Below are 18,576 nucleotides of genomic sequence, written 5' to 3' on the forward strand. Positions count from 1 at the left end.
GTGGTCCTCTGTTCGCCTCGTTTTACTGTCCGCAAAGACAGAAGCTCATAGTGCACTTAACCTACCAGCATTTCAGTCCTTGGGAACATCCTTTTAACCTCTGGACCTGAACCCTTTTTTTGTCATTAAAATAAGAATATAGTCATATCCCGGGTTTATCGTGAAGAAGAATGAGAGGCTGCAACGACACGGTGTACTATTACTGTCCCTGGCGTACAACACACCCTTTATAAATCCTGGGGTTGCCATAATCACAAAACATAAGTGATTTCTTTATCAACACGCAAGTAAACCGAAAGCCTAAATCAGAGCTTTTATCTTGAAAGTAGGGGAGCCGGGCTGCGTAAATCTGAATCTCTGCCCCCTCACTTCTGGCTAAATGACCTTGATCACATTACATTACCTATCTATCCCTCACATTCATCTCATCCAAAATGGAGAACCTGATGGTATACACGTCAAAAGGTTGATGTGAAAAATTGGTTGATATAATATATAAATTACACACAATGATGCCTGGGCACATTACAACATCCCTGTTGTAAGAAGCAACTTTTGTTATTTACTTCAAGCCTCACCGACTGCAAGCTTTTTATTAGAAAGAAGAAAAGACCTGTGAACATTTAAATATATTCTTTAAGAAAAGAGAAATTATGTTTTCATTCGTTTTGTAGTGGAGGTGTATTTCCACTGTTTTAATTTCTCCACTTTTCTGTAACCTTGTACATTTTCTCTGCAATGTCGACCTTAAGTTGTAACCCACAAAAACACGGTATTTGTAGTGTAGTGTGGAACACATTCAAGTAGGTATCTCATAAAAGCAAACAAATCACTCATTATTTAGCTGCCATAAACCCTTAACTCTTATATATATTCTGGATTTTCTTCCAAAAAATCTGTAGCCACTCCAAGGCTCTGTCCTTTAAAAAGGAGTCGCTACAGATTTTTTGAAGAAAATGCAGAATATATATTCCAAACATTTATGACATATGTAAAAAACAGGTCCACCAACATCATGTTCTATCAGCTTTACAAGCTTACAGAATGAGAAAGATAATTATGCAAGTAAAAAAATGTAAAGCGTGTACACTATCTTTTCAGGTTATCCCCAAACCCACAATTTCTCTCTCTTATTCATTCTTCTTACATTCATTTGAAAAAATGTTAATGTAATAGCCATTTGCAAAACTATTGTTTCATACACAAAGGAGACAAAGATCAATACAACTCATATACCATATACTTAAGTTCACAAGAGACCAATAAGCAAACAAATGCAGTATGCTGTGATAAATGCATCAGGAAAGATGTGTGATTGCTGGGTACAGTGTCTATCACCTGTAATCCTACCTACTCAGGACGTGCAAATCTGACGATTGTGGTTTGAAGCCAGCCTGGGCAAGAAAGTCCAAAAGAGTGTTTTTTCCCCAATTAATCAGCAAAAACCTGGAAGTGGAACTGTGTCTCAAGCAGTACAACATCAGCCTTGAGAGAAAACAACAAACTAAAAGACAGTACCCACACCTCCAGTTCAAGCCCCAGTACTACTAGCTCTGGCTCTGGCGCTCTCTCTCGCTCTCGCTCTCTCTCTCTCTCTCTCTCTCTCTCTCACACACACACGTGTCTGTCTGATACAAACATCTGCCTATTATGTACAAAGTGCTGTAATGGCTAAGATATAACTGTTGCCTTCAACTATTTACAATGGAGCAGGAAAATGACAAATACTGAGAATACAAATTGCTATAATGTCTTAAGTGGTAAAAACAAACTACAGTCAGAATTCAACCAAGCAAGAGATAGGTGACTTCAGTTACTTTCAAGCCCAGCTCTGAAGAGCCAGTTTCCATTAGAATGACTGACGGATGCAACGTGTTATTTCAAAGGTAACAGAAAGGAGTCAGATTGTGATGCCTGCTCTTAATTCCTATGAGTTTACCATGGGATCTATTAATCTCTTATTGATTCTCAAGTACACTCTTACCAATATGCTTCTAATATTTTTCCTTTAGGCTCTATCTCTTGTTTTTTGTACCTCATTCTCAGGAAAGGCCCTAACTTTATGACTTATGTAGAATAGGGCTGACTAGTCAAGCACCAGTGGTTCACACCTATATTCTTAGCTACTCAGGAGGCTGAGATCTGAGGATCACAGTTGGAAGCCAACCCATGCAGGAAACTTTGTGAATCTTCCCTCCGATTAACCACCAAAAAAAGCCAAAAGTGGTGCTGTGGTTCAAGTGCTAGAGTAGGTTAGCTTTGAGCAGAAAAGCTCAGGAAAAGCACCTAGGCCCTGAGTTCAAGCCCCAGGACAGGCACGGAAAGGAAAGGAAAGGAAAGGAAAGGAAAGGAAAAAGAAAGGAAAGGAAAGGAAAGGAAAGGAACCTCCATCTCTCTTTTATCTACTTTCTTTCCTTTTTCTTTTCTTTCTTTTTATTTTTTGGCTAGTCCTGGGGCTTGAACTCATGGCCTGGATGGTGTCCCTGAAGTTCTTTTGCTTATTTACCACTTCTGGATTTTTCCGTTTATGTGGTGCTGAGGAATCGAACCCAGGGCTTCACACACGCTAGGCAAGTACTCTACCACTAAGCCACATTTCCAGCCTTTTCATCTACTTTCTAAACCTAAAGTTGTTCATTCAATCACATCTCTTTGCTTACACTCTGGAAGAACTGATTACCTGCCTACTTTTTCTCTGTTATCTCATTTGTCCTCAAATATATAAGACTCATCTAGTTTCACTGGCAGACAGTGCCCTTGGCCTACAGTTCGTTTCCAGTCATTCAGCAGGAATTTATAGACATCTTTCTTCTTTTTGTCAGTCGTGGGCCTTGAACTCTGGGCCTAGGTGCTGTCCCTGAGCACTTCAGCTCAAGGCTAGAAGTCTTCCACTCGAGCCACAGCACTACTTCCAGTTTTCTGGGGGTTAATTGGAGATAAGAGTCTCAAGGACTTTCCTGCCTAGGCTGGCTTTGCACCAGGATCCTCAGATCTCACCCTCCTGAGTAACTGGATTACAGGCATGAGCCACTATTGCCCTGCCAGAGATCCATATTCTTGGGGCTGGGAATATGGCCTAGTGGTAAAAGTGCTCGCCTTGTATACATGAAGCCCTGGGTTCGATTCCTCAGCACCACATATATAGAAAAAAAGCCGGAAGTGGTGCTGTGGCTCAAGTGGCAGAGTGCTAGCCTTGAGCAAAAGAAGCCAGGGGGCTGGGGATACGGCCTAGTGGCAAGAGAGCTTGCCTCGTATATATGAGGCCCTGGGTTCAATTCCCCAGCACCACATATACAGAAAACGGCCAGAAGGGGCGCTGTGGCTCAAGTGGCAGATTGCTAACCTTGAGCAAAAAGGAAGCCAGGGACAGTGCTCAGGCCCTGAGTCCAGGACTGGCCAAAAAAAAAAAAAAAAAAAAGAAGAAGAAGAAGCCAGGAACAGTGCTCAGGCCCTGAGTTCAAGGCCCAGGACTGGCAACAAAAACAAAACAAATAAATGGAGAACCATATTCTTAGACTTCCCAGGCATTGTGCTGCAGATCTGTTGAGGACCACAGAAAAGAAACTCAAAGTTTCTTATCTTCTTTTTGGAGAATTAGTATAATCTCTTGACTCTTTTAAAATCGGATTATTTTTAATTTAAAATTTTTTATTGTTATTATAAAGCTGATGTACACAGGGGTTACAATTACCTAAGTCAAGTAATGGGTACATTTCTTTTTGGACAATGCCACCCCTTCCCTTGCTCTAATCTCTTGACTTTTGCTACCCAATAAAGAAATACTTAGTTATTGCACCTGCTCTGTTTATAGCAAACCTATCCTTGACTATAAATTACCAAGTCCTCTACAAGTAAATTCAATTTCTTTGTCAACTAAGACTAACTCCTTTGCCTATTTTCAGTATCTTCCACTAGGATGCCACCAGCATTTCTACTCCTGTGTAAATCAATGACTGATGTCACCTATGAGCCCATTGTTTGTAATCAACACTGGGGTATTGCTTATTCATATTCCAGATACATATTGATCACTGACCAAAGGTTAGCTAAGAATGGACATGGTTTATATTGGTGTAGTGAGGGAAATAGACTTAAGTAATCACAAGGCAAGCATTTTTTTTGGGGGGGGGGGCTTGGACTCAGGGCCTGATCACTGTCCCTGGCTTCTTTTTGCTCAAGGCTAGCACTCTGCCACCTGAGCCACAGCGCCACTTCTGGCCGTTTTCTGTATATGTGGTGCTGGGGAATTGAACCCAGGGCCTCATGTATACAAGGCAAGCACTCTTGCCACTAGGCCATATCCCCAGCCCTTAAGTAATCACAAATATAAAATTACAACAATGGCAAGTACAAAATAAAGTATCACTTCTTTTCAAATAGATTAAATTAAATAATATTTTAAATAAAACAAATTTTAAGTAGAACTCAAATCTGTTATCTGTTTGCTCTGTGTGTATGTGTGTGTGTGTGTGTGTGTGTGTGTGTGTGTGTGTGTTACTGCAGATAGAACCCCCAAGACCTTGCACATGGTAAACAAGCATTCTACCATTGGACTACATCCCTAATGCTATTTACATTTTTGTCTGTTCTGTGGCTTGAACTCAGGGCCTTGGAGCTGTCTCCGAGCTTCTATGTTCAAGGCTAGTCCTCTGCCACTTTGAGCCACAGCTCCACTTCCAGTTTTTTAGGTGGTTACTTGGAGATAAGAATCTCATGGACTTTTTGCTTGAGCTGGCTTTGAACTATGACACTCAGATCTCAGTCTCCTGAGTAGCTAGGATTACAGGGGTGAGCCACCCATGGAAAGCTAATTTTTGTTGTTATCAAACTTCTGCTAAAGGTATTGGTAAGGCTTTGTAACATTCTTAATTCTGCTCACCTAATGCAGTTACTCAGTTACCTGAGTAGTTAGGTTTGTAATGGATCTTGTGGCTGATTACTTCCCTTATTTAGCAACTTGAGGATTCTAGGATGTGGCTACTGAGGAAATTAGCAGCTGGAGAGGGAGAATGGTTTGGAGGTCTATGGATAGCTTTCAATTAGGATTTCTTGGCCAGGCACTGGTGGCTCATACCCATAATCCTTGCTACTCAGGAGGCTGAGATCTGAGGATCACAGTTCACAAGCAGCCTGGGAAAGAATCTCTGTGAGACTCTTATCTCTAACCATGAAAAAGCCAGCAGTAGACAAAGAGGCTTAGAGATAGTGCTCAGGCACTGAGTTCAAGCTCCACAACCAATAACAACAAAAAAGAAAATCTGGCCTGGCATCTATGGTTCATGTCTGTAAACCTCACTACTCTGAAGACTGAGACAGGAGACTGAGATCTGAGGATCACAGTTCCACGCCCACTTGGGCAAGAAAGTCTGAGAGACTCTTAATCTCCAACCAACAAAAATACAGAAGTGGAACTGTGGCTCAAGTGGTACAGCACTAGCCTTGAGTAAAAAAGCTCAGGGCTAGCAACCAGGCCCTAAATTCAAGCCCTAGGACTTGCACATGCGCACAAAAAAGAACTTGAAACGCCTGTTTCTGTAAATGAAGGATAAATGATAGATAATCTTATTTTACAGGTAATTCAAATAAATCCTTCCCTATGCCTTACTCTCTTAAAAGCTGTAAAAAAAAAAAAAAGCCAGCAGTAACACTTTGGCTCACGTGGTAGATCACTAGTCCTGATCAATAAAGTTAGGGACAGTGTTCAAGCTCTGAATTCAAGCCCCAGGACAGACGCAAAAAAAAAAAAAATATATGGTTTGTTGAATGTGGGATAAAAAAAACTTAAAGTATTGATGGCAATACTGAAAAAATAAGAAAAAACACAAATGACTAAACCCCACCACATCTTGCTAGTGAAATCATAACGGTTAACACTAGACAAGGTGTAACAGGCATCCAGTAAGTTCTTTGTGTACCTTATCTTGTTAGATCCTGACCACAGCCCTGAAGGAGAGCTCTGGAATGTTGTTAGGCCCATTTTACAGAGGAAGAAATTGTTGAGCAATCAAGTCACTTGCCGAAGGTTATACAGGTGGGAAAAGGAAGAACCATGTTACATGTCTACAAAATTAGTTCCCCTTCTCCCCCTCTGGAACCCTAGCTCTTGAACCCAATGTTGCACTGCCTCTTACTTATTTATGTGTTTGTTATCTAGCGTCAGAGATCCATAGCTATAGAACTCAGCATTTTTCCCAGAATATGCACTCAATAATATTTGAGGAAGTAAGATCACGGAGAACGAGGAAAAGAATGAAATGAATATGGGGAGATGTGGAAATTGAATGGTATGAAATCATCTCAAGAAATTGTGAATAATAGAGCAGCCCAAGCCCATCTCACAAATCCAATCTAATAATAACAGCAACAATACTAATAACTTTGTATTTAAGGAGCTCCTCAGTTAAGACTGTGACATAGGGCTGGGAGTATGGCCTAGTGGCAAGAGTGCTTGCCTCCTACACATGAAGCTCTCAGTTCCATTCCCCAGCACCACATATATGGAAAACGGCCAGCGGGGGCGCTGTGGCTCAAGTGGCAGAGTGCTAGCCTTGAGCAAGAAGAGGCCAGGGACAGTGCTCAGGCCCTGAGTCCAAGGCCCAGGACTGCCCCCCCCCCCAAAAAAAAGACTGTGACCTACAGAACAGAAAAATTGTAAACCTGCAACCTTTAAGGTATAAAAGGGAAAGAATATATTATAACATGGACTAGGTGCCAGTGGCTCACACTTGTCATCCTACCATACTCAAGAGGCTGAAATCTGCAAGTGGAGCTGTGGTTCCAATGATAGAGTGACAACCTGGAATGAAAAACCTAAGGGACATTACTCAGGCCCTGAATTTAAGAGGCTGAGATGTGAGGATCCTGATATGAAGTCAACCTAGGCAGGAAAGTCTGTGAGGCTGTTATCTCCAGTTAACCACCCCAAAAGCTCGAAGTGGAGCTCAGGCTCAAGAGGTAGAGTGCTAGTTTTGAGCAAAAAGCTCAGGGACAGTGCCCAGGCCCTGAGTTCAAGCCCCAAGACCAAAACAAAAAGAAAAGAAAAAAGAGTCAAGTGAGAGTGTGATATCCTGATTTTAAGCCCTAGTACCAACAAATAATAATGATGATTATAATCATAATCATAGTTTGGGCATCTTTTCAAGTAAATTGGAGTGCTCCAGAGACTATTTGAATGAATATCCATCCTACGCATGTATTGTAGTGAGGGTACACAGTAAAAACTACCTCTTTCATTCAGTTTTGGTTTTAGGCCTTATTTTGGTTGTTGGTTAAATGATATGATCAAGCAGAGATATAGTCAAATATCATGATAATAAGGTGAATGCCATATGGCTAAGATCTGTAGGAAACTAATAGTCACAATGAGGCATAATTTAGGTTGTCAGGCAAAGAACTCAGTGACCTGGACACAAAATCAGGTTTCAAAGTTAATGAAAATGATAGGGGTAACTTTTCCAGGATTTTTATGAGGATTGTGTGAGATGATCCACATAAACCCTTGACAATGGCTTTGACCTACAGAACTCAATAAATATTAGCTATAAGACTCAGCAGTTTTGTTAACCATATGGACTTGTAATGTATGTTATCAGTACCTAATGGTCTCCATTTTTCCCCTGAGAAGTCAAATACAAAAAGACAAGGCCTATGTTTCCCTCTTTTTGTACTAGTCCTGGGGCTTGAACTCAGGACCTGGGTGCTGTCCTTGAGCCTCTCTGTGCTCGTGGCTAGTGCTCCACCACTTGAGCCACAACACCACTTCCAGCTTTTACTGTTTATGTGGTGCTGAGAAATCGAACCCAGGCCTTTATGCAAGCAAGGCAATCACTCTACCACTAAGCCACAGTCCAGCCCTCCATTTTCTTTTATTAAATATCTATAGCACCTAGCACATGTTGCCCAGTAAATGTTTGATGAGTTTTTTCAAATGCATGTTTGATCCTCAATAGTTTTAGAAGACTTTTTCTTTTATAGATTTTTTTTTTCCAGAGCTGAGGACTGAACTCAGGGCCTTGCGCTTGCCAGGCAGGCGCTCTTCCGCTGAGCTAAATCCCCAGCCCCAAGACTTTTTCTTGTCTAGGATTGCTGCCTGTTCTCTAGGCCCTAGATACTATATTTCCTTGTTGCACTTACAATCATGCAATGCAATTTCGCACTTAATTATATACTGCATGGTACATATTATTCTCTAATTGCTTTTGTATGTTAATCCACCACTTATTTCCTTTTTCTTCAGGCAATAAGAGAAGAAATGACTATACATCCAAAGTGGATAATCCAATTGGAAACCACACCCAGTTCTCCGTTCATTCTGTACAGCATTCCCTGGACATTGGGAATGCAACTCTTAGCCACCTGAAAGGAAGGCCAATGAAAAGCAGCATGCTTTATCATGAGGGCCTTGAACAGTACCATCACACAACATGCTTCCAAGAAGTATTTGTTGAGGAAATGGAAACAAGAGGCTTTTTTTTCCCCCTTTGTTGCTGTTTTTGCCTTTTTTTGGTCTTGTTTTGTCTATCTTGTGGAGGGTAAAGGGGGCACAAAAATGGAGGGACAAAGGGTGAATAGATGCAGCAGTGGTACTCAATAGTCACTATGTTGAAAATGAGCTATACAACTTGTGGGAGAGGACAGGAGGGAAGAACTGGGAGAGAGGGCCGGAGTGACATTGTCCAAAAAGTCATATACTCTGCCTGACTTATGTAACTGTAACCCCTCTGTACATCACCTTTATAATAATACAAAAAACTTGTAAAGAAGCAATTTAAAAACCCTTAAGGCTGGGAATATGGCCTAGTGATACATTGCTTGCTTCGCATACATGAAGCCCTGGGTTCGATTCCTCAGCACCACATATATAGAAAAGGCCGGAAGCATTGCTGTGCCTCAAGTGGTAGAGTGCTAGCCTTGAGCAAAAAGAAGCTCAGGGACAGTGCTCAGGCCCTGAGTCCAAGGCCCAGGACTGGCCTCAAAAAAAAAAAAAACCAAAACCCTTAAAAGAAAGCATGAGATTATATATTGTATTCTTCAGAAGACTTAGCAGACAGTTTTGGAATTAGAAAAAACAAACAAGTGTTCAATAAAAAGTGTTCTTTAGCCTAGGCATTCCACATGAAAAAAATTCCCTTGAAACACTATGAAACTGAATGTTGTTACATTTCCTAATTCACACTTTGTCACTAGAATTCCTCATGAGTAAACAAAGGGGAAGTTGTGATAGGAGCTGAATTGGTGTCTAACAGTGTAAATCTGGTGTTCAAGAACCTACTTCCTATAGTATGTAAAATGATGTATCAAATTACTCTTAGCCAGGCACTTGTGGCTTATGACTGCAGTCCTTGCTACTCAGAAGACAGAGATCAGAGGCAGCCCAGACATTAAAATCTGTAAGAGCCTTACTTCCAATGAACTACCCCTGGGGCTGGGGATATGGCCTAGTGGCAAGAGTGCCTGCCTCATATACATGAAGCCCTGGGTTTGATTCCTCAGCACCACATATATAGAAAAAAGCTGGAAGTGGTGCTGTGGCTCAAGTGGTAGAGTGCTAGCCTTCTTTTTAGAAGCCGGGGACAGTGCTCAGGCCTTGAGTCCAAAGCCCAGGACTGCCAAAAAAAAAAAAAACACAAAAAACACCAATGAACTACCCCTCTCTCTCTCCCCTCAAAAAATCTGGAAGTGGCGCTGTGGCTCAAGTGGTAGAGTGCTAGCCTTGAGCAAAAGAAGCACAGGGACAGGAACTGGGCCTCTGAGTTCAAGCCTCAGGACTAGTACACAAAAACATTAATTCTCCCATTTTTTTAGGTGCTTTAATTTGAAAAGTAAGTTTCAAATAATCTTGATTTCTATAGAGCATAATGAATGTACAGAAAACATAGAACCAAAAAAGACTGTTGATTCATTGCCTAAATAAAAACTAACGTTTGCTCATCTATTTTCATATTCAGCAGACAGTGAAAATGCAAATTTTAGAAGCCAGACAGCATTAGAACTCAAAATGTCATCAAAAAGGGGCAGTCAAATTAAACAATTTCTTTACTGCAACAAACCTAATTAAAATGTAGTTTTGATTTCACAATTTCAAGTTACTTATGTAACTTCTGTTACCACTGTTAACACCCAATATGCTTTATAATCTTTAATAATGATGGGCATTCCAGATATAGGTAAACTCATATGATAAATTTATCAGTACAAAGGACTTGATTAGCAAATAACTGATTTACCAAAAAGCCTGAAGATATCACATATCTTATTTCTGGAACTATTACCATCCTTTTTAGAAAATCTTTGCAAATAGCTACATTTTGATGTATTTCCTTTAGTAGTTTCAGTTTTAGGTTTTACATTAAGTTCTTTTATCAATTCTGAGTAAACTTTTATTTTTGAGGTATGTCTGTCTTTGCCAGAACCATGATTCTTTGATTACTGTGGGTCTGTAGTATAATCTGAAATCAGGAATTGTGATACTTCCAGTATTGCTCTTTATGTTCATGATTGTTTTGGCTTATTAGGGTCTCTTATGCTTCCATATGGATTGTAGGATTGTTTTTTCTAATTCCGCGAAGCATGACATTAGAATTTTGATTGGGATTACATTCTAGATTTTGTAATATGGCTATTTAATAATATTAACTTATTGTATTGTTTATTAATTTATTGTCTTATTTGTTATATTATTTATTTTATTCCAATCCATGAACATGAGAGGGATTTTCACTTTTTCATGTTTTAATTTTTTAGTCAGTATTTTATAGTTTTCTGCGCAGAGGTCTTTCTTTCGCCTCCTTAGTTAGGTTTATACCTATGCTTTTGTTCTGTTTTGCTTTCTGTGTATATGTGCTGATATTGGGACTTGAACTCTCAGTTTTTTTTTCTCTTAAGGCTGGTGCTCTACCACTTGAACCATACCTCTCCTTTGACTTTTAGTTGGCTAATTGGAGATAAGAATCTCTTGGATTTGTCTGCCTGGCCTGGATTCAAACCACAATCCTCAGCTCTCAGCCTCCTCAGTAGCAAAGATTACAGACATGAGCCACTAGGCATCCGGCCTTCAGCAGTTTCTTAAGAACCTTGTTTGTTTAAGTACATTCTACAATGTAATTTCTCAGAATTTATAGTTATATTTGCCTCATGAATTTCTGCTTACTCTTATTATAATGATATGACATACTATAAATGATCTGAATATTTCGCATTTTGGGGGGTCAGTCATGGGACTTGACCTCATGGCAGGGAACTAAGGGTAGTGCTCTCTACCACTTTGAGCCACAGCTCTACTTCCGGTTTTCGGTTGATTAATTGGAGATAAGAGTCTCACGGAGTTTCCTGCTTGCTCTGGCTTTGAACCGCCGTCATCAGATCTCAGCCTGCTGAGTAGCTATGATTACAGGCATGAGCCACCAGTGCCCAAGAACTTTGAAATCTTTAAAGGATTTATTCATCAGTATATGATCAGTTTTGGTAAATGCTACATTTCCATTAGAAAAGAATATATATTCTCTTGTTGAGCAGAATGTTTTATGGAGGATTAGGAGAAGTGGTTGTTGATTCTAGTATTTAGATCTCCTACCTCTTTACTGATTTTTTTTCTGATCAACTAAAAGCAATTAAAAGAAATAGAAAACCAGGCACAGGTGGCTCAAGCCTGTAATCCTAGCTACTCAGGAGGCTGAGATCTAAGGATCAAAATTCAAAGCATAGCCTGGGTTAGTAAAGTCTGTGAAATTCTTATCACTAATTAACCATTAAAAAATAAAAGCTGGAAGTGGTGTTGTGGCTCAGTGGTAGAGTGCTAGCCTTGAGCAAAAAGAGCTCAGGGGACAGTGCCCAGGCCCTGAGTTCAAGCCCCAGGAAGAGCACCAAAAAAAAAAAAAAAAAAAAAAGCAAAGAAATATAGTCAAATTCCTACTATACTTACCTATTTCTTCTTTAATTCCATAAACGTTTGCTTCATATTGGAAATGGGTATCCACATCCTTAGATGTTGTTGTATTTCCTTAATTGATTTCTTTATTATCCTTAAATATCCTCTACCTTTAGTCTGATCCTGTATCTTTATCTGATATTAAAACCGTTTAATGGGGCTGGGGATATAGCCTAGTGGCAAGAGTGCCTGCCTCGGATACACGAGGCCCTAGGTTCGATTCCCCAGCACCACATATACAGAAAATGGCCAGAAGCGGCGCTGTGGCTCAAGTGGCAGAGTGCTAGCCTTGAGGCGGGAAGAAGCCAGGGACAGTGCTCAGGCCCTGAGTCCAAGGCCCAGGAACTGGCCAAAAAAAAAAAAAAAAAAAGGAAACCAGGGACAGTGCTCAGGCCCCGAGTTCAAGCCCTAAGACTGGCAAAAAAAAAAAAATGGAAGAAGTATGATTTTATTAGATCACAAGAGTAGAATTCCAAAGGACTGGCAAGTAAAGTATATGGATTGAATCAAGAAAATGAAATTTTACAGGGGCAAAATATAAGGTCATCCATTTGTGTTCAAAAATCCAGATGTATGAGTAGGGGTTGAAAATGTTGTCACTTTAGAAGTATAAGCTGATGTGTGTCAACAGCATCAATTGTCTCCGAAGCATTAAATTGATGTTAGATTACATCATGGTAAATGTACTATCTAACCTTTCCAAGGGAGTGGTAATCCTACTCGAGTGTGTGCAATGTTGGCAATTTTTTCTGAGCTACATTGTTTTTGTGCCTGCCCTGGGACTTGAACTCAGGACCTAGGCTCTGTCCCTGACCTTTTGTGCTCAGGGCTAGTGCTTAACCACTTCAGTCATGGCTCTACTTCCAGCTTTCCTGGTAGCTAATTGTAGATAAAAGTCTCCTGGACTTTCCTGCCCAGGCTGACTTCAAACCATGATCCTCAAATCTTAACCTCCCGAGTTACCAAGATTACAGGAATCAGCCACAGGCATCCAGATGAGCTACTTTAAAAGAAAATGTAGAAGTGCATAGGGTACTATGTGAGAGGTTAAAAACATGCATACATTGCATAATGTTTAAATCAAGTTATATGTTCCTCAAACATTTTTTGTTGTGGTGTGTGTGTGTGTGGTGTGTGTGTGTGTGTGTGTGTGTGTGTTCATTTATGCTGGAACTGGGGCTTGAACTCAGAACTTAGGCACTGTCCCTTAGTTTTTTTAATCCGGGGACTCTAAACTTAGGGCCTAGGCACTGTCTCTAAGGGTTATGGCTCAAGGCTACCACTCTACCACTTGAGCCACAGCTCAGCTTCTGGCTTTTTGGTGATTAATTGGACATAAGAATATTATAGCTGCCTAGGCTTCAAACCACCATCCTCATATCTCAGCCTCTTGAGTAGCTACAATAACAGGTGTGAGCCACCAGTTTCCAACTCTATCATCTTGTTTTAAATAGAGATACCATTAAACCCATTCTATCTTTTGAAAGATGCAGTGCACTCTTAGTTTTATTGTTATCTTTTGGTTTAACAGGACACCAGAATTTGTGCTTCTACTACTATAAGGTAGTATCCATTCATCATCTGTCACACTCCAAGCCAAAGAATTTTAACATTGTAACATTACCTTTCAAGTGCCTACCTAGGGCAGGCCTGGTTTTTTTTTTTTTTTTTTTTGGCCAGTCCTGGGCCTTGGACTCAGGGCCTAAGCACTGTCCCTGGCTTCTTCCCGCTCAAGGCTAGCACTCTGCCACTTGAGCCACAGCGCCCCTTCTGGCCGTTTTCTGTATATGTGGTGCTGGGGAATCGAACCTAGGGCCTCGTGTATCCGAGGCAGGCACTCTTGCCACTAGGCTATATCCCCAGCCCCCAGGCCTGGTTTTTAAAATAGCTTTTCTGTGTACTGTAAAATTCATCTTCATCTAAAAGAAAAGAGACATGTCCAAGGATGGAGAAAGTCTACTTTTGTTGGGTCTGACACAGAAGTTGTTTGTTTGTATGACTTCCTTCTGTTTCCAAGTTTACTAGTCAGCCACAAAAACAGAGTGTAGGAGACATTCATGAAAATGAATGTTTCCTGGGGAATCTTTCAATACCTTCCTTCCTTCCTTCCTTCCTTCCTTCCTTCCTTCCTTCCTTCCTTCCCTCCTTTCTTTTTCTCCCTTTCTTTATTTCTCTTCCTTCCTTCTTTTTATTGTGCCTGTCTTGTGGCTCAAACTCAGGATCTGTGGGCGATCCTTGAGCTTTTTTCCTTAAGGCAAGATCTCTACCACTTGAGCCACAGCTCTACTTTTAACTTTTTGCTAGTTAACTACAGATGAGATTCGTATGGACTTTCCTGCACAAGCTGGCTTTGAATCTAGATCCTCAGATCTCAACCTCCTGAGTTGGTAGTATTACAGGCATGAGCCACGGGTACCTGACTAACAGTTGTTTTTATTTTTTATTTTTTGCCAGTCTTGGGACTTGAATTCAGGGCTTGCGATCTACTATTTTGAGCGACAGCTCAGGTAGTTAATTGGAGATAATAGTCTCACAGACTTTCCTGCCTGGGTTGGCTTTGATCTACAATCTTCAGATCCCAGCCTTCAAAGGAGCTAGGATTACAGGTGTGAGCCACGGCGCTTGGCAATATCTTATTGCTTGCTAAAGAGCGTTCTGTCATCTGAATATATTGCATCTTCTTTATCCATGCAATACTTGGTATCTATATAGATTGTTTCATTTTATAAAGGTATATTATTTCATTTGGATAGATTCAAATGAATGGAATTTCTAGGTCAAATGGTAGGTTGATGTTTATTTTTTAGCCCCTTTGTATATCGTCTTTATAATAAGAATTTAAAAAAAGAAACAGCCAAACCCTAATTATGCCATTTTTGCATTGCAACTGATAATATGAATATTGCAATTCTCCATATCCTCACCAATACTGCTATGGTTGCATTTATGTATGGATGTATGGATGTTTGTATGGTTTGGGATTTGATGTAAAGCTTCACACATGCTATCCCAATGCTCTACACTGAGCTATACCCTCAGCCTCATCATACTTGTATTAAAAATTATGTCTATTCTGGAAGCTTCAACACCCACTTCCTGCATCAGAAGCAGGAAATCCTTTGCTCTCCACTCCATTTCTCCCTGCTTTGACCCTGTTTTATTAAAAATAAATCCCCTCTAAATCTTTCACCTTTGTTAGACTCTTTCCTTCTTTGGGATTAACTCTTGAAATTGGTTTTCATAAGTGAACATCAAGGATCTGTGATTTTGTGTGGAAACTAAGAACTAGGGGAGCTCTCATTAATTCTCTCGGACAGAAACTGGCAAGCCTGAGCCAGAAGTTGAAGCTCACAAGTTAAAATAACTTAGTTTCTTCAGATCGTGATCATCTTCTAGTCATACTGAGCAGTGAATGTGCCAGGCCGACGACCCCTCGCCCCCCAAAACCACTAAGGAGCAGATCCGATGCAAGGACAAGAGAGTCGGTTTAACTCAGCTCCAGCCGGTCCCACAACCTTCCATGGCAGCGGCCATGCGGTCGTGAGCCCCGCCTCCTAGTTCAGCAGGGTTTGTATTGACCATAGGGTAGGGGAGGAATAACCATGACAATGGCTTTGTGATTGGGTGGGATTTCGCGGGCTTACACTTGACTGGCCCGTTAGTTCGCGGGCAAGCTGTGTCTCTGGCTCATTGGCTAGGAGTGTGCTCATTTCTCAGAAGGGCGGGGACTTTTTAGCTTAGTGGTTGTGGGATAGGGAAATGCAGCCATATTGGGGGGGGGCACTATTGTTTACTGGGAGGGAATCGTCCCAGGCCTCTGAGCAGGGGGCGCTGGGAGATAGTGGAGATGGAGTCAGCTTCTGCCCTCTTTTGCTGGCCAGATCTGACCTCCACATCACAACAGCCAATGGAATTTCTGCCAACTCAATTTCCCTGTTACCTCCTAAATTAGATAAGGAACCCATTTTTTATTTTTCTGTCCAAGTCCTGGGGCTTGAACTTAGGGCCTAGGCACTGTTCCTGAGGTGTTTTTTTTTTTTTTTTTTTTTTTTGCTCAAAGTTAGCACTCTACTTGAGCACAGCTCCACTTCCAGTTTTCTGATGATTAATTGGAGATCAGAGTCTCATGGACTTTCCTGCCTGGGCTGGCTTTGAACCATGATCCTCAGATCTCAGCCTCTTGAGTAGCTAGTATTGCAGGAATGAGCCATCAACACCTGGGATTCTGCATTGCTTTTATGATTTTTTTTGTTGTTAGTCTTGGGGCTTGGACTCAGAGCCTGAGCACTGTCCCCTGAGCTCTATTTGCTCAAGGCTAGCACTCTTACCATTTGAGCCACAGTGCCATTTCTGGCTTTTTCTGTTTATGTGGTAGTGAGGAATCGAACCCAGGCCTTCATGCATGCTAGGCAATCCCTCTACCGCTAAGCCACATTCTGAGCCCCTCTTCTGACTTTTTGGTAGTTAATTGGAGAATCTAAAGGACTACCCTACTCAGGCTGGCTTTGAACCAAGACTGTCAGATCTCAGATCCTGAGGAGCTAGATTACAGGGTGTGAGCCATAGGGCCTGCTGCATCACAAGTTAAAACCAGAAAATCAAGTGAAAAAGCAGAGAAACTCCCCTCCCTACAAATGTTACATTATAAAGATAGGAGATTTAGGAGGGGTTCTGGGGGGGTCTACCTCTTCCTTTGAAATGGTAAAAACAAAACACGAAGCACTCTCGTGGAATGGGTAAAGACAGAAAGAATGAAAGGTCCCTGAGGCAAAAGGAAGTCCCCAAAGTTACCTGGTTTTGGGCGGGCCTCACACATCTTACTCATGCAAAAGCACTGTGTAAACATTAGAAGTCACTAAGCTGCTGAGAAGTCAGAAAGAAACCATTTGCCTGTCTCAGAAAGTATGGAAGTTACAAATAGGAACTGCTATTATGAGTCTTTTTCAAAAATTTATTTTACTTTATTTTTATAGTCAAGGTGATATGCAGAGGGGTTACAGTTACCTACATAAAGTAGTATGGACTTTTTTGGGTCAAATTTGTTACCTCCTCCCTCATTTTTCTCCCACCTTCCCTCCTCCCCAATTCCCCCCCCCCAGTTGTACAGGTGGTTTACAACATATTGTCTTGTAAATATTGCTGTTGAATTGGTTCAATTTTTACCCTTGTCTCACCATTTTGATGTTCCCTTCCCTAATTCAGATAACAATAACTTATATAGAATACCCAGGGTACCAAAATCAACTACAAGCAACAACAGGGGTTAAATCATAGGGAAGAAAAACAAAAGAGGCATAATTTCACATAGTCAACAATGATAAACCACTAATTTCCATAACTTGGAGTTCATATTATGAGTATTTTAACTCCATTTTCTGTATGGGTAGCAAGAATATTTCTAATCTTTTCTCCCTATTTTAACTGTCTTACTAAAATAAATCTTCACTGAAACTTTCCTAAAAAGTAAAGAAATTTTAGAGCATTATAGTGTGTATGAAATGGTATTTTATTGTGGTTTTTATTTGTATTTTCCTTGTGGCTAATGAGGTTGAATATCTTTTCCTGTGCGTAATGGCTCTTGAATTCCATCTTTGGAGAAATGCCTATTCAGAATGGTTCTTTCCTATTTCAAAATTGAGCACTTAAAGTATTATTGAATTGTAAGATATTCTCTGTATGTTCTAGATAGAGAAGCCCTAGCAGATAAGTGGTTTGCTAATATTTTCTCTGATTTTATGCGTTGTGATTTTGTTGTGTGCCAGTCCTGGGGCTTGAACTCAGGGTCTGGGCACTGTAGCTGAGCCATTTTGCTCAAGGCTAGTGCTGAACTACTTGGGCCACAGATCCACTTTCAGCTTTTTGGTGGCTAATTGGAGATAAGCAGCTAGGATCACAGGAGAAAGCCACCAGTGCCCAGACTTGTTTGATATGATTTGAAAATAATTCTATTCCTTTTGACAAGGTGGTTTTTGTTTTCCCCTGTAACAGCAGATAAGATGCTTTTTGCTCATTCAATCATTGAAATAATACCGAGTGTCAACTCCTATTTTAGAGCCCACTGAATCTCCAAATGTAAGTAACACATGAATCTTCAGATAAATGGATATTTAAACCCACAGAGAAAAAGGCAGACTTCGTACAACATACTACTTGTTTTAATTTAGATGACTAAAAGTAGGGGAAATGGAAATGGAAAATCTCTAAGTATGTCAGAAAACATAGTCTTTCCCAATAATAAAAAATTACATTTTGCTGGGCACCGATGGCTTAGGCCTATAATCCTAACTATGCAGGAGGCTGAGATCTGAGGATCGCTGTTCAAAAGCCAGCCCAAGCAGGAAAGTCCATGAGACTCTTATTTCTAATTAACCATCAAAAACCTGGAAGCGGAGGTGTGGCTCAAACAGTAATGTACCAGCCTTGAGTGAAAAAGGTAAGTGACAGCACCCAGGCCCTGAGTTCAAGTCCAGTACATAACAAATAAACCTACTTTTAATAATACGGTAAATAGGAGGCACCTGGCTAGCTCAGTCGGGTTAGAGCATGAGACTCTTAAATAATACGGTAAATATGATCAAAATACTGTTGGGAGAATGGAGAATGGAAAAGGAATAGGCCAGTCTCGATCATCAACAAGCGAGGACTGTTTA

This window comes from Perognathus longimembris, chromosome 28, assembly GCF_023159225.1.
Source record: "Perognathus longimembris pacificus isolate PPM17 chromosome 28, ASM2315922v1, whole genome shotgun sequence".
Lineage (NCBI taxonomy): Eukaryota > Metazoa > Chordata > Mammalia > Rodentia > Heteromyidae > Perognathus > Perognathus longimembris.